The 13,939-nt window shown below is 41.6% G+C and overlaps 1 non-coding gene across 1 annotated transcript; it reads left to right on the top strand.

Moving 5' to 3' along the window:
- Nucleotides 1–10,585: 10,585 nt before the first annotated feature.
- Nucleotides 10,586–10,657, top strand: TRNAW-CCA (transfer RNA tryptophan (anticodon CCA)). The gene has a single exon. It is a non-coding gene; the product is annotated as a tRNA-Trp (tRNA).
- The last annotated feature ends 3,282 nt before the right edge of the window (nt 10,658–13,939 follow it).

The following is a 13,939-nucleotide window of genomic DNA, read 5'->3' as shown; positions in this document are numbered from 1 at the left end:
CAGTTCTTGGCGAAATGATGAATATTAGTCAAACTGTCTGTTTTAAAGGTCTTATCAAACTTGATTCAATTTTTTGACATTGTGTACTAGATCTGTTCTTACAGAGTTACTTCACTGAGGCTAATTAGATAATTCTATTCAGTACTGGTTGAACACACACAGTTCATTAAGAACTGCTTGGAATCTTACTGCATATTGCCAGTCCTTGGAGGCTTATTCATGAGGATAGGGTTTTTGCACTTGATGCATTCCAGTGATGACATGGCTGATCTACAGTGTGATTTGGACTAGTGAGATCATGTTAGCAAGCTTGTTGTAATATGGGTTAAATATGCGTATTTTGGTACTAATAATACAAGACTACTGGTATTGACAACTTTTAAGAGCAGGCTTCTGAAAGAATTTAGAAACTACTGGCTATATCATGGAACAGTACTTTCCAGTGTACCATGTAGCAGAAAGGTTAATACAGCATTTCTATTTCTCTCCAGAGGGCTGCAGAGTAAGGGTAAGGGCCTTTATCTCTGCAAGTAACATCAGTGAAAACTGAAGTAACTCTTTAACATCAGCATCTTTTGGAGTATTTGGAATGTGTGCAAGTGAAGAAGGTAAAGGATGTGCTTCTACTTTCTGCTGTTGGAAGAGACCTGTGGAGGTCTAGTCTAACCTCCCAATCAAAGCAGGTCACACTAGATCAGGATGGTCAGGACCTTGCCTACTTTAGAGTAGCTGTAAGGATGGAGATACTACAACTTTCCTGGGTAACCTGTTCCATTCTTTGTTCCACCCTCCCATATTGCAGGGGGAAAAAAGTTCCTTGCATCTACCTGGATCTTCCTGTATTCTTCCAGCTGTATCCCATCAGCCCATTTCTCCAGCCTGTCAAGGTATCTCAGAATAGCAGCCATGTCCTCCAGCATATCAACATCTCCCCCCAGTTAGACTTGCAAACAATGTCAACTCTGATTGAAATGTTGGTTATAACCATGTCTTGATATCGACAGAGTAGTCTAGGGTGGACTTAAACTTAAAAATTACCAACATTTTTAAAGGCATATGTATTCTTCATTAGCTGTTTTATTTATCCAATCATACTTCAGTTTTCTAAATTTGCTGAAAGAGGCTCCATTTAAGTTTCCAACAAGATCTCTGCCCACAGTGCCAATTTTCTTGGTGGATGAGAACTTGAGAGGTAGGACATTCTGCCCCAAATAAGAGACAGTAGTCAGAATAAGCAAAAGAAAACATTTGTTAACTAGAATTCCTATTTCAAAGTCACTGATACCTGTTTACTCTTTAAAATAGGCTCTTTTCATCAAAATGGCTGATGTTAACTGAAATGGGCAAGATGTGTATACCTGGATGCTGTTACAGGCACAGGTGTGCACAGCTTCAGGTAGGCTTGTGCAATTACTACCCTTTCTTTCAGAGCAGAGCAGTTTATATTCACTGGACATAAAAACTTATAACAAATAGATTATTTTCAACATTTATGTCTGCATTTTACAATGTACAATTCTAAAGGAGCACCAAAGAGGCACACAAATGAAATTGTTATGAAAGCATCTTGTTATTCTAAGAACATTTAAGTTAAAAAGGCAACAAATAAACATAAAAATTTAAAGGTTACAGTATTAGAATAATGGAAATACCCTGTCAAACTCTAAATGTAAGAAAGCATAATTAATTACATAGGATACAGTTTTCTATGCAAAATATTACTATTTTTGTTTCCCCTGAAAGTAGTGGTTCTTTCCCAATTACATGAAAGTGTCCTACTGAGAAGAAGAAACCCAGTGGTTTACTGGAGAAATAATTAAAAAGAACAGGTTCTATCCTGACAAGTGTTTTTGTCACTGATGCTTTTTGAGACTAATGACACTGTAGATGTTGATACACTCCCAGATTCAGTGCAGTGCAGTTTTCCCTTCATCTTTCCTGCTCATAGCCTCCTTTCAGTGCTGCAAAGAAAATAAGTAGGTTAGTGGTTTAATTATTCATGAATGTGATTCAGCATAAAAATAGGAACATCTCTGTACAGTTTAATACATGAGATGGCCTTTCTATATTTGTGAAAATAATTTCAGCTTATCACCAAGAGAAAGGCATCAGAATGAACAGATGTCTAAAATAATTTAGCAAATTTACAGGTAACTCCTTTCGGTACTTGGGTAAGCAGCCTCTAAATGATAAAAAACAACTGATTTGTCTCAGTCTGAATTAGGAAAGCTTGCAACAATAGGAAGATCTCACCAGCACCAAGAGAATGCTGAAGGGATCCCATTTCATAAATACTAAGAACACTGACTGAGGCATCCATATATGGGGCTAGGCAGAAAACTTTGTCAGTCCTCCAATACCAACAGACAATAATGACACAAAATACAGTACACAGTCCCGAACTGCAATGTGATTTCACATGACAGAGTGCTTGACAATACTATTTAAGTTCTCCTTGTGCCTTCCACACCCCTCATCTTACTGCTTCATAGACAAATCGTTCCTCAGTTGTTCTGGGCACAACTGTTTATAAGGTGTGCTGTAAGCCACATTAGAAGGCTGAAGCAGTGTTTAAAGAGATTTATATCAAAGAAATTTAAATGAGGTAAGATTCCTCAGTCAGCTATTCTAACGTACCCAAGGGGCAGGAATGGTGGGCAAGAGTGCTTTAAGCTCTTTAAACACTTTTTTTTTTTTTTTTTAAATACAGCCTCAGTTTACATCTTTGGGATCAGTTTGTGCCACACCTTCTATTTGTCAAACAGCTGTAACAGATGCAGCAAGACAGTTTGTGTTCTTTAAGAAAAAAAAAAAATATATATTCTTAGGCTGCTGGCAAAAACAAATCCTAGGGAATAAAAAGCCAATCTCAGTATATTTTAAATTAAATCCAAATAAATGCAGGTATGATAAACATATAGCTATTTTCCTGCTAGGTGCTGCCTATAGTTCAAAATTAAGTGGAAACGCATCAAATGCAGAAAAACTCAGTTAGTTTCTTTACTCCCAACTCTTCATTGGTGTTTTCTATCCCAGCTTCTGCCATTAGGTCAGCAACATGCTTCTCGAGGTCATCAATGCGCTCACCCATTTCTTCCAGTAAAAAGTTAAAGAGAACTTTAAGTTATAAATAAAAATGCTATGATTTCACAGGGTTTTTTCTCCAGCAATACAAATGAGAAGGTTTTCTAGATACTTTAGGCTCTTACTTATTCATGTTCAACGCTCTTAACACAAGACAAACCATCCAGGAATAGCACAAAATCACATTGTAACGAGACAGTCCTACTTTCTCTTGCAACAGGAAATACATTCAGATTCTAAGTGTTTTTCACATGCTTTCCTGTCTGTTCACCTATGTGGTGGAGTATTTTCTCTATAAAATTGTTTCGTCTTTAAGGAACTATTTTAGGCGATCGCTTAAGGTCTACATACACAGTCAGAACATGAGTGATACTAGAACTCTATTTTGTAATGTTATTCTCCTTTTACACTAAAGGAGAGCCTTCCTGAAAGGTAGGAGTTTCAGAAAAATATAAACTGTAACAAGTTTTCCATTTCAGAAAACAGAAACAGTTCTTGTATCAACATCTGACGAGATCTTAGAGCCCCTTCAGGTCTTAAGTTTCTCCTTCTGCAGGCTCCTCTTCCCACACTCAGGAGGCTAACAGAACTGTTTTTTAAACCAACAACATGCTGTAACGTGCTCGTTTAAGTGGCATTTTTGAAGACGTCTCCTTGTTTAATGGACTAGAAAATTTGCACGTTATTTATTACTTATTCTACTATAATTTAAAAACAAGAATTGCTGCACAGAGGCTAGCATGCTATGACTGATAACACTTTTAGTAAATCCTTTTCTAGGGAAAAATAAACATACGGGGGGGGGCAGTTCAGTTGCCCTTATATCATAGGTGCTTAACAACACTAATTGTTTTTCTAAGCATCAATTTAAAACACGAGCTTATCCCAAATTTAAAAAGCAAGAACTTTTTTGCATCCATTTGGTAACCTAAACCAGTAAAACCGAACTTAGTCCAGTGAAATAACTACAGTTCGCTCCTTTCTAAGAGTTACGAAACTTCAAACGCTAAACCAGTAACACGGGTTAAGAAGGGAGGATATTTCTCAGCGTTATCTTCTCAGTCAGAGCTTGAAAATTCTCCTGCAACTGATATAGCAAGTTCTCCGCCTGGAAAAAAAGGGAGGAAAAAAAAAAAAAGAGAAAGAGAAACTAGTTACAACCCGCACAGCCGGCACTAGGGAAGCGGTACGCGAGCAAACCGCGGGGACGGCAGGGAGCTGCAAGGCGCGGGAGCCGCCGCCGCGGCCCGCCGACACGAGCCGCTCCCCGCGCCGCGCTTCCCCGGCCGGCCGGCCGCCCGCAGCGCCAACCGCCGACTGCCCGCTTCGGCGCACGCGGGACTCCCGCGACCGGCTGCCGCCGCCGCCGGGGGGGGCGCTTGGCCCTCGGGGGAAGCTTGCCCCGCACTCACCAGCTGCGAGAGGTCCTCAGCGCCCGGCAGGTCGGCGGCCGCCATCTCCCCGACCCCGCGCTCGCCCGCGGCTGAGGCGAGGCGGGCAGGTGAGCGGCCACCCCGCCCCGCCCCTGCCCGCCCGCAACGGCCCGGGCCGGCTCAGAGCGGCTCAGACCGGTTCGGGCCGGTCTGGCGGCTGCGGGCTCCCCGCGCGGGGTGGGAGCCCCGGCCCCCTGCCGCCCTCCTCAGGCGGCAGCGGGGGGGAGGTTTTCGCCCCCGCAGCCGGCCGCCTGGGGCGAGGAGGAAGCAGCTCCTGCCTCTGAGCTGCGGGGGGAGGGAAACGTTTGGAAACTTGCGCGAGGGCGGCTGCCTTCCCGGTCTGAGGAGCGACTGTGAGCGGTCGCCGCGCTAAAAAAATAAAAATAATAAAAAAAATTGCCTTGCGCGGGATGAAAACGCGCGATGGGCGCAAACGCTTTTCAGAGAGCTGCTGCCGCGCGGTGCGAGCGTGGGGCTGGATCGGCGCGATTTGAAAGCCAACAGGGGAAACTGCCCAGCGCCTCACAGGGGCTGGGAATTTGGCGGCGTGTAAGCAGAATCCGAGCGAAGCGCTTAGAAAACGTTGGTAGTAGCAGGGTTTGTATGTTAATTTTTGTGTGTAAGCTATTAGAGTCTTAACAGTTTGTAAGTCTTGAGTTGTTTCTTTGCTGTGGGTCTGGAGAGGTATAGCAAAACTAGAAAGGTGGTTTTATAGATGATTATGTGCCCATTAGATGGCTGTATTTCTGGTTAAAGAACTATTAAATGTTGTTTAACTGTGGTATTCCTTTATTTTCCAAAGAAATCGTAATTCTACCGAACAATAATTAAATAAGGATGTTGGGATTTGATCTTCAGGGGTCCTATAACTTTAGAGAACAAAAGTGAGAATTTAAACGAGGAAGAACGCTTGTCTACCAGCAAGGCCCAGGCTTTGACTTTTTTTAGGTTTACTTTCTTTTTCTCATGGAAATAGCTCCATAATACACAATGGTAAAAACACCTGCGCTGGTTGGAAGTTCCTTGCACCGAACTGTCTAAATAGACATGAGCAAAGGCATCGGCAAGAATTGTGTGCTGCCTCTTAAAGTCATGATAACGTTTAGGTCATCCCTGCATTTTTCAGCTTTGTAACATAAAATGCTTCTGTGCATCTATTACAAAGGTCTTTTTCATCGTGTACGCAAAGTGTCCTAGGTTCTGTAACTGTAGCTGTACGTAAATGATGAGGTTTTCACCTTACTGTGCCTATAAAGAGGATACTATCACTTTTGGGCAATAGCTTCTCCTTTCTGAGTCTGTTACTTTATAGATTACACCAAACACATTACAGTGCTTTCATCCCGAGCAGGTTTATCTACCGAGTTAGTGGTGACCTCAAATGCTGGCAAAGTTCTCTCTTGTACTTCTACCCCTTAGTGTCGTTTTTAATAAGCATAATTGGTTTCCCCCTTGACCTTCTCCACCTCACTTAGGAAGGAGCGTTACAGGAGTCTCTGTTGTGAGATTCTGGTGTCAAAGCAAACCTCTGTGTTTTTTATCTGCTTCCGATAATCATTGCTTCTCATCTGTACTTCCTTACCTTCCCACCCTGGCAGATTCTCCTCCTTGGCTTCTTCTTTGTACAAAGAAAAATCAAGTAGTAAGTTTTTCAGGCCTTGAGTGCTATAGCAGCGTTACCACTTGAGGAAAGCTTCCAGATAAAAGTTTGAACAATAGTGCATGTATAGATGTCCTTTGCATTTGTACACAGCCACTAGCTGCATCCACATAGCTTTTTCATTCTGTTGCATGGTTAACAAAAAATGTGTACCTTCTTACCTCTTTCTGTGTTGCTATTAAATCTTCTTAGCCTTAGGGCTGGATATTAAGGCTGTATTTTTTTTTTACATGTTTTACTCTGGATAACAGCTATGGTCTTTCTGGTTTTCCCTCCCCCCAGAACAGTTACAGTTTTTGCTCTTCTTATGTAACAGCATTTTTTACTGGGGGCAGTTGAGGTTCTGGCTCCTTGTGTCCAGGTCATGGAGCCCTATTTGTGGTGGAGAGCTTGTAGGTGTAAAGAAATAGCTGGAAATATGGAGGAACAAGCATCACAAAACCAACAAGCTTGTGAGAACTGCAAGCCCCTTTTTGTGTGCACCATCTTTTAGAGTCCAACTGCAAGGCGCAGCATGTAGCCATAGCTCCTCTTGCTTGTGAGGAAGGCCAGTGGGGTCAGGACAAAAACTGAGGTATTCACTGAGCATAGCAGTGGAAGAAGGGCAATTATAGCGTGAAGGACTGAGGAATAAAGGAAATATTTAGAAGCATTTCTCCCGTAGAAAGCCTTGTTGTTCTTCTATTTTGTGCCCTCCACAGCTAATTTTAATGGACCTTCAGGTACTGAGCAGGGTTTGGCAAATGATCCAAAGCTGGTTAATGGAATAAAAAAAAGTGTCTATAAGGCCAAAAACAGTTTCAGAAAAGTTCCAAAATTCAGAAAAAAACACAGAATAGAAGGGATAAACAGCAAGACCAAAAAAGTACGTTGCTGAATGATGAATATATTTAAAATAGAAGTGGCACTTAACAGCTTTTGTGTTATCCTCTGTTCTGTGCCTCCTTAGAGGGCTTATGTTTTCAGAACTAAGCTGTTACATACATTTCTGGGAAGTAACATGAGCCATATTTTAGCAGTAGTAGTCTATGGTGGTGTGCATCCACGTGCTGAGGGGACCTGAGCAAAAATCACTGAGGTCACTGGGCAATCTTTTGTTGATGTCAAAGGCATAGTTTTAGACAAGAGCCAGTAGACAGCCAGTGCTGCTGGTGCTTATCAGAGCGTTTACCGAAATAAGTAAAGAATATTTCATTTACTGAAAGGGTAGCAGCAAGCTCATGTTGGTAAAAAATATAAAACAGATCTTGAGGGGGCTAGAGAGGGGGATGAAAGAGAAGGTTTGACAATATAAATTCACTTGCCATACCGAAATAGGCTCTATGCTACTTTCTTTCTTTCTTTTTGTATTCAAAAAAATACAAACTTTCAGTCACTTTCAACTTAAGTGTCCTCATCTTGCTACAAAGCCCGTGAAGTAAAAATGAAAAATAGGATGACCTAGAGGCCCATGAACCATCTGCTTGTGTCCTATTTCAGAACTGTAGGCCTGTGCTGTGAACTCTTCAGATTGTGCTTTTATACTAAAGTGATATCCAGAACATAGTTCTTGCTCTTTTTTAAGGAAATTGCAGTGTCTCTCATTCTGGGAGGAGAAGTCAGGGTAGTGGGATAGGACATTAAAATATGCTTAAACATTTATAGTTCTGAGCTCTAAGTTCAATGCCATTTCTATAAAATGTAGGCTGTAAAAGCCTACAGTACGGAGAGATAAAGGAATTGTTTTATACAAGTGTGTTATTCTTCTTGTTTGCGTTACGTAAAGTCACTTCCCTCTCCTCTTTGCTGACAAATTAGATGTTATTTATCAGGGGTCAGGAAACCTCCGGTCATGTATTGCAAGCATATCTGGCTTAGGGCCACTTTGGAATGGCGGCAAGGACGGAGAGTATGACTGGCTTGCTTAGACCTCCTGAAAAAAGGCTAGTATTTTGTGACTGGTAAGGAGGCAAGAAGGCAAGTATTCCTGAGCTCTCATGGCGCAATGGTAGCTGTCTAGCTTTAGATCAGAAGGCAGTGTGTGCAAATCATACTGCAGTCATGTTTTTTGTTTTGTTTTGTTTTGTTTTTTCCTATATTAGTGGTCCCGGCATAAACAGCTGTAAAGGTTTTATCTTGAAGAGGAAAGGGCTAGGTAGAGGCTAGTTTTTGCACCGCGGTAGTGGTGTTACCACTACCAAATTGTACGGTTGGGTATTCGAGTCATGCTGTGCTTGGTCTTTACCTGTCTCTTAGGAAGTTTCTCTTACACTCTAGTTTACAATTGTTACTCAGGAGACGATAGGCAGAAGAAGAGTATGGCTTTGCTAGGTCATCAGATTTTATGGTGAAATCCTAAATGGTGTTGATGTTTCTTGCAAGCAAAGGATTTACCCGTTTCTCTTCACTCACTGTACTCTAGTTCACTGAAAGCTTGTTCCACTGGAATACTTACTGGTGAAGAAACAACTTTTCTTTCATCTGGCAACATCAGTAAAAGTAATGAGTTACTATTAACAAGAAATATGAGGTGGGTGAAATGCAAACGTGGAAAGTTTCAGACTTGAGGAAGGTGGCATCCAGGTCAACAGTATCTGACAAATCCAGGGCTTTGAAAGACAAGTCATTTGAGGTGAATATTAAAAACTGGGGTGTTTGTGCATGGTTTGAAATTCGAGTCTTGTATCTTGGAGGAAAAAAAGGATAATCACAATGCTAGGGAAATCTGATCCGTGATAGAGGTGTTCTGCTTTCAGTGAAATTGTTGTCTTTTGAGACTGCTTCTGAGACTGTTCATGAATTCCCTTCTTGTGAAGCTTGTTCAGTCAGCCCCTTTGTACAAGTTTCTGGACAGAAAATGGACAGGATTGAAGATCATCTTTATCAGGAATTCCTTGTGTGCACTAGCTACATCTTTTATTACTAAGTAACAGTAATGGAAAAGAGTATAATTTGCCCTCTTTGTGTTCTGCACTGGGGATAAATGCGTATTTTGTCGGAGCACCAGAAAGTCTATTGCGGATGCTTTGACTACAGAGATTGTAGTGGTGGCGTTATTTGGCTGTGTGAAGACTTTTATGTAATTTGTGGCTGCATGAAACCACCTGTCTGGCTGCTGAGTGAATTATTACGTGGATATCTAGAATTCTCTGTTTTGCAGCTATGTTTTCCAAGCATGGCTGGTAAAAGATGATACTTCTCATGCTTTTTTCTGCTCCAGCCTTGTCTCCCTGTCCTTTGCACAGTGATGGTAGAAGAGCGTTCATTGTGTAGTTACCTTCCCAAAAGGCTACAAGAGAGAAGTGGAGGTATTTGTCCTGAGTAGAAGAGGGAGAAATGTTTGTTGCTCTCAGTTTGTGGCCCACTGGTGGCACGTCTGAGAATGGATCAGGTTGTGTGTTCAAATCACGCTGATGTCACGCTTCTTATGTTGAATGTCATCAATGCAAGAAGGAGCTCTATGTAAGGAAATACGGTATGCAGCAGGAATTGTGAAGGTAATACAAGGCAGCTTCTGTGGCTACGTGACACAAGGATTGTGAGTCTGATCCCACATGAGAAGGCACTGTATTCAAATCCCACAGCCTCATGTGTCTTTTTTCCACGTACCTCATGTTTCAGGGGAGCATAAGTTTTATGCATTGAGATTAAATGTGGACGTGGGAGTGTATGATGGAAAGAGTATCTTTCTAAATTTCTAATTCAGAAGTTTTCTAAAATTTGATAACAGAGCCTGTGCTGAAAAGGCCGGAACCTGGGCAAAAGAAGGAATCATTCATTTGAAGATGTCCATTTTGCTTTTCCAGAAACTGTGAAGAACCATACGTAAAGTTTCCTGTGAGCAAACTGCAGCTATGTTGGAAGACAATTGGAATGTTTTCCTGGTAAAGACAGTTTAAATTCACTTTGAATTACTAGAAAATACTTATTACAGTTGCAGAAAATGGGGATGGATTGGGGCAAATATTGGGCAAATATTGGGGCAAATATTCTTTAGCTATTCTTGTTGGGGGCGGGGGGAGAAAGGTTGTGCTTTCTTGTCTGAAACAAAGATCCTTGTAAAGCGTGCTTTTGACATTGAAAGCTTGAGTGGTGGTGGCCTGCCTGCTTCTCTTGCTTTCTTCTGTGAGATATTTGTGGCAGACAGAGGAGCTGCTAAGACTATGACAAGTATTTTATGCTGTTTGGCTGCTGTAGGAGGCCCTCCCACCCTTATCTTGTTTAGTACTTAACATGGTGTTTACCAGCAGGCATCCTGTGGGTGCATATTCTAAGCGTGTCTGGCAGAAGGCCTCTGAAATGAAGAAGAAAGTAGGAAGACCTGAATGTACCAACGGACTCCATTGACATAAGCTAGCGCAGCGTTACCTGGGAGAAAAATCTCAAGATATTTGATTCTGGAGAGACAAATAAATGTTTACAGCAATGTGACCTCATGGCGCAACGGTAGCGCGTCTGACTCCAGATCAGAAGGTTGTGTGTTCAAATCACACTGGGGTCAGAAGATTTTTCTGGTATGGCTACTTGTCCTTTTGGTGGTGTTTAACTATGTGTGGCTCTTGTTGCAGATGCTCAGAAGACTTGCAAGGGTGTTTATGAGTACTCTGGGATGAATGTTGTTATACTCCAAAATAATCTATAACTACTGCAACATTTCTGTCTTTTTGATCTAGATATTTGTCTTGGACTCAATTGTTAATAATGCAGCAAGGTTTTGTTTTGTTTTTCCTGCTGTATTACTGGCTCCTGGTAAGGGCAGTGCGAATCCCTGTTGTGTTCTTATATGTAGAAGACAGGTACCGTAGATGCTGAGCGTATCTCAACAGAAATAAACTAAGCGTGTAGTACAGTGTGTGAGTGGTACGAGAAGCACTTTGTCCTAGGAGAGAGAAAAAAGAGTTTGGATGGGGTAGTAGTAGTGCCTCTGGCTCCAAATGACATGGCGGTGTGTTTGAATCATGCTGAGGCTTTAGTTTCTGCATATTTTTTCTTTTGTCCCTCTGCTTCCAAGCCATTCCAAATCGTGATCAGGGAGAGAACATGAGTCAGAGAAAACTAGGGATCATTCTGGTCAGGCTTAAGGCACTGTGCTTGCATTCTCATTCATTCTTCTGTGATAAAGCCAGTCTAAGAATTTCTGAAACTGCTTTTCACTGCCTCTTTTCCATCCCCTTCCCCAGTGTCAGCAGCTCCCTGCTGAATGCAATGATCCTGTGTTAGTAAGCAACAATAACATGAGGAACATGTGAGGAACACTGGAACTGTTTAACAGGGTAACAGGCTGTGTGCTAAGTAGTTCCGGTTCAATTTACTGTCTGTGTGATATCTACCTGTTTGTTCATTTCTCTCTTTTGGCTGAACTTTGCCCATTGTTTCAAAGCTGTAATTTTTGGAAGAAGGGTTTGTGTATTTCTGCCTGCCACTAGGTTGCTTTCTGCTTCTCTAGCAGGTCTGGTTTTGGTCTTTTTCCTTCATTTGCCAGTGGAGTTCTGCAGAGATGGTAGCAGTTTGAATAAAGAGTCTGAAGCTCAGTCTGCATGGTCCAGGTTCCCGCTCGCTGGTGTGGAGCAGGTACCACTGATGCAGAGAGTGGGAGAGAGAGGCCTGTAGACCAGGCACATTGAGCAAAGGACATCCTTAAAATGGAGAGGAATGTTGCTTTGCATGCCTGTAGAGGCTCCGTCCCATGTTCATACTGACTGCTTGATAGGGACGTCTGTCAAGTTACCAAGACCAGTGCAGGGGAGAAAGAAAAAGAGGTGAAGATCTGCAATAAAACAGTATCTTCCATGAACTAGTTTAATTCTGCATATCATATGCCAAAAGAAGGGCTCACGGGTGTTTGATCATATCAGAAGGGAGATTTTGCCACTGACTGCAACTGGGCTGCTTTAGAAAATGCAGAACGGAGAGAACAGGGCAGCTGATTAAGTGGTAACACATCTTAGCAGGAGTGGGCACTTTCAGTGTGCTTAAGATCTATTTAGTTGTTTTACGAACAATACAGTAAATGTTTTAATCTCGCAGAGACTGTTTGTAGTATGAGATATAATATGATAATTGAAGGGACTATTGGTTACCATAGGAATTCATATAATCCTAATGACAGAACATTCATTGCGCAGTGTGTTCAGGGAGCGACTTGCACCTTGCCTGCATTGTACGGCTTGGCCTGTGTCTAGCAGTAACTTCATATGCTTGTTTCAGTGCGACAGCATTTGTTCAATATAGAATATAAAAATATTTCAGCTTTCACCTTTCAGAATCCATTGACAGAACTACAGACCGATTAGAAGTCTCGCAACAGCCTGCTGTCTTTGCTACTGCAAAGATTACATATGCAGCACAAACTGTCCCGCTCTACCTATAAAAAACTGTAAAAAAAAAAAAAAAAAAGTAGCTAAAGCTTCAGTCTTGAAACTTGTCGCATGTCGGGGTGGATTCCTGTGTCCTATTGGCCCTGTTTCTCCTAGGAGTATGGCTACCTAGATCCAATCGTAGAAACAAGGACCTCTTCTTACTCTTCTAATATAGTGGACCTATTTACAAAACAAAATCTGGTGTAATAATTTTCACAACTACTACCAATGTTAAAACATCCCATATCTGCTCACTGCTTTCAGCTTGCTTAAAGCATATCCAGAGACATTATAAGAACCTTTGTTAACAGGTATCATCTCTGTCAGATTTCTTAATCTGGAATAAATCAAAATGTTTGTTATCATTGGAGTTTTAGGGACTACATTGTCACCAACATGTTAACTGCTAATATTTAGTTTGTAACTGGGTGACTAAGGCTGCTCATAAACTCAATTTAAATTATCTTAAGCAGTTGTTATAGCAGGATTCTTCCAAGACCTGGTGTGAAACATACTGTCAGCTTCTGTTTTTTCAATGGATGCAGTGCTAGCAACGGATGAGTTCTTCTTCTTTTTTTTTTTTTAACAGAATTATGTCCGTACCTGGGGAAAAATAAATGCACCTATTCTTTTTCTTCTGCAAGTCACTCAGAAATAGAGGATTGATGTCTGGTAGTGAACTGTTTCTATGGCAGGCTCTGCCTTTACACCCAAGGATTTGATTCTTCTGAATTCTCTCAGAGCTACCAATTACCTGATAAATATAAAAGTAGGTTGATGTAAAACCTTGCAAGGCTGAGCCTCCTCATCTGGCTGCACTCAGATCTGCAGGTTGCTGGACTTTTCCTTGAGACAAGACTCTTTTATCAGCTGTTGTCTTCCAAGCTTTAGATAAATTTTTCCACAGAACAATTCTTCCACTCCTATCAGAGTCTTGCTGGGTCTGTGTGATTGGGTATTCTGTATGTTGGGCTGGAAGTTAGGCTGTAGGTCAATGAACACGGTAAGATGGCACCACTGCCAAAGAAAACTGCCTTCCTATCCCTTGTCCCTGTCCATTTATTCTGATACCAGATCACCCCCTGTCTTGTGCTGGCTTCAGCTTTTGTGCAGCTGCACAGCTCAAAACATTGAAACCAACCTGTCATCTCCCCGGTCCCTCCCAGTGTCTGACATCACAAGTCAGTTTAACTTACATCAACTCCTAAACAATTAGGACATTTTTCAGGTGACCAAAACGGAATTATATTAAAATGGCACTGATAATTAAGCATTTTTACCCTTACAGTTCCACCTGAAGTAAGGCAATTGTCAGTTTGCAGTCACATACTTTAGAATGTTAGTATTTTATGACATCTATTATCACACAGACTTACAAGTTTCCTGAAATTATTCTGGAAGCTAATCTGGAGAACTGGAACCAG

The sequence above is a fragment of the Struthio camelus genome, chromosome 2 (genome assembly GCF_040807025.1).
Source record: "Struthio camelus isolate bStrCam1 chromosome 2, bStrCam1.hap1, whole genome shotgun sequence".
Lineage (NCBI taxonomy): Eukaryota > Metazoa > Chordata > Aves > Struthioniformes > Struthionidae > Struthio > Struthio camelus.
Note: the sequence above shows the minus strand (reverse complement) of the source record. Positions and strands in the feature narration are given on the sequence as shown.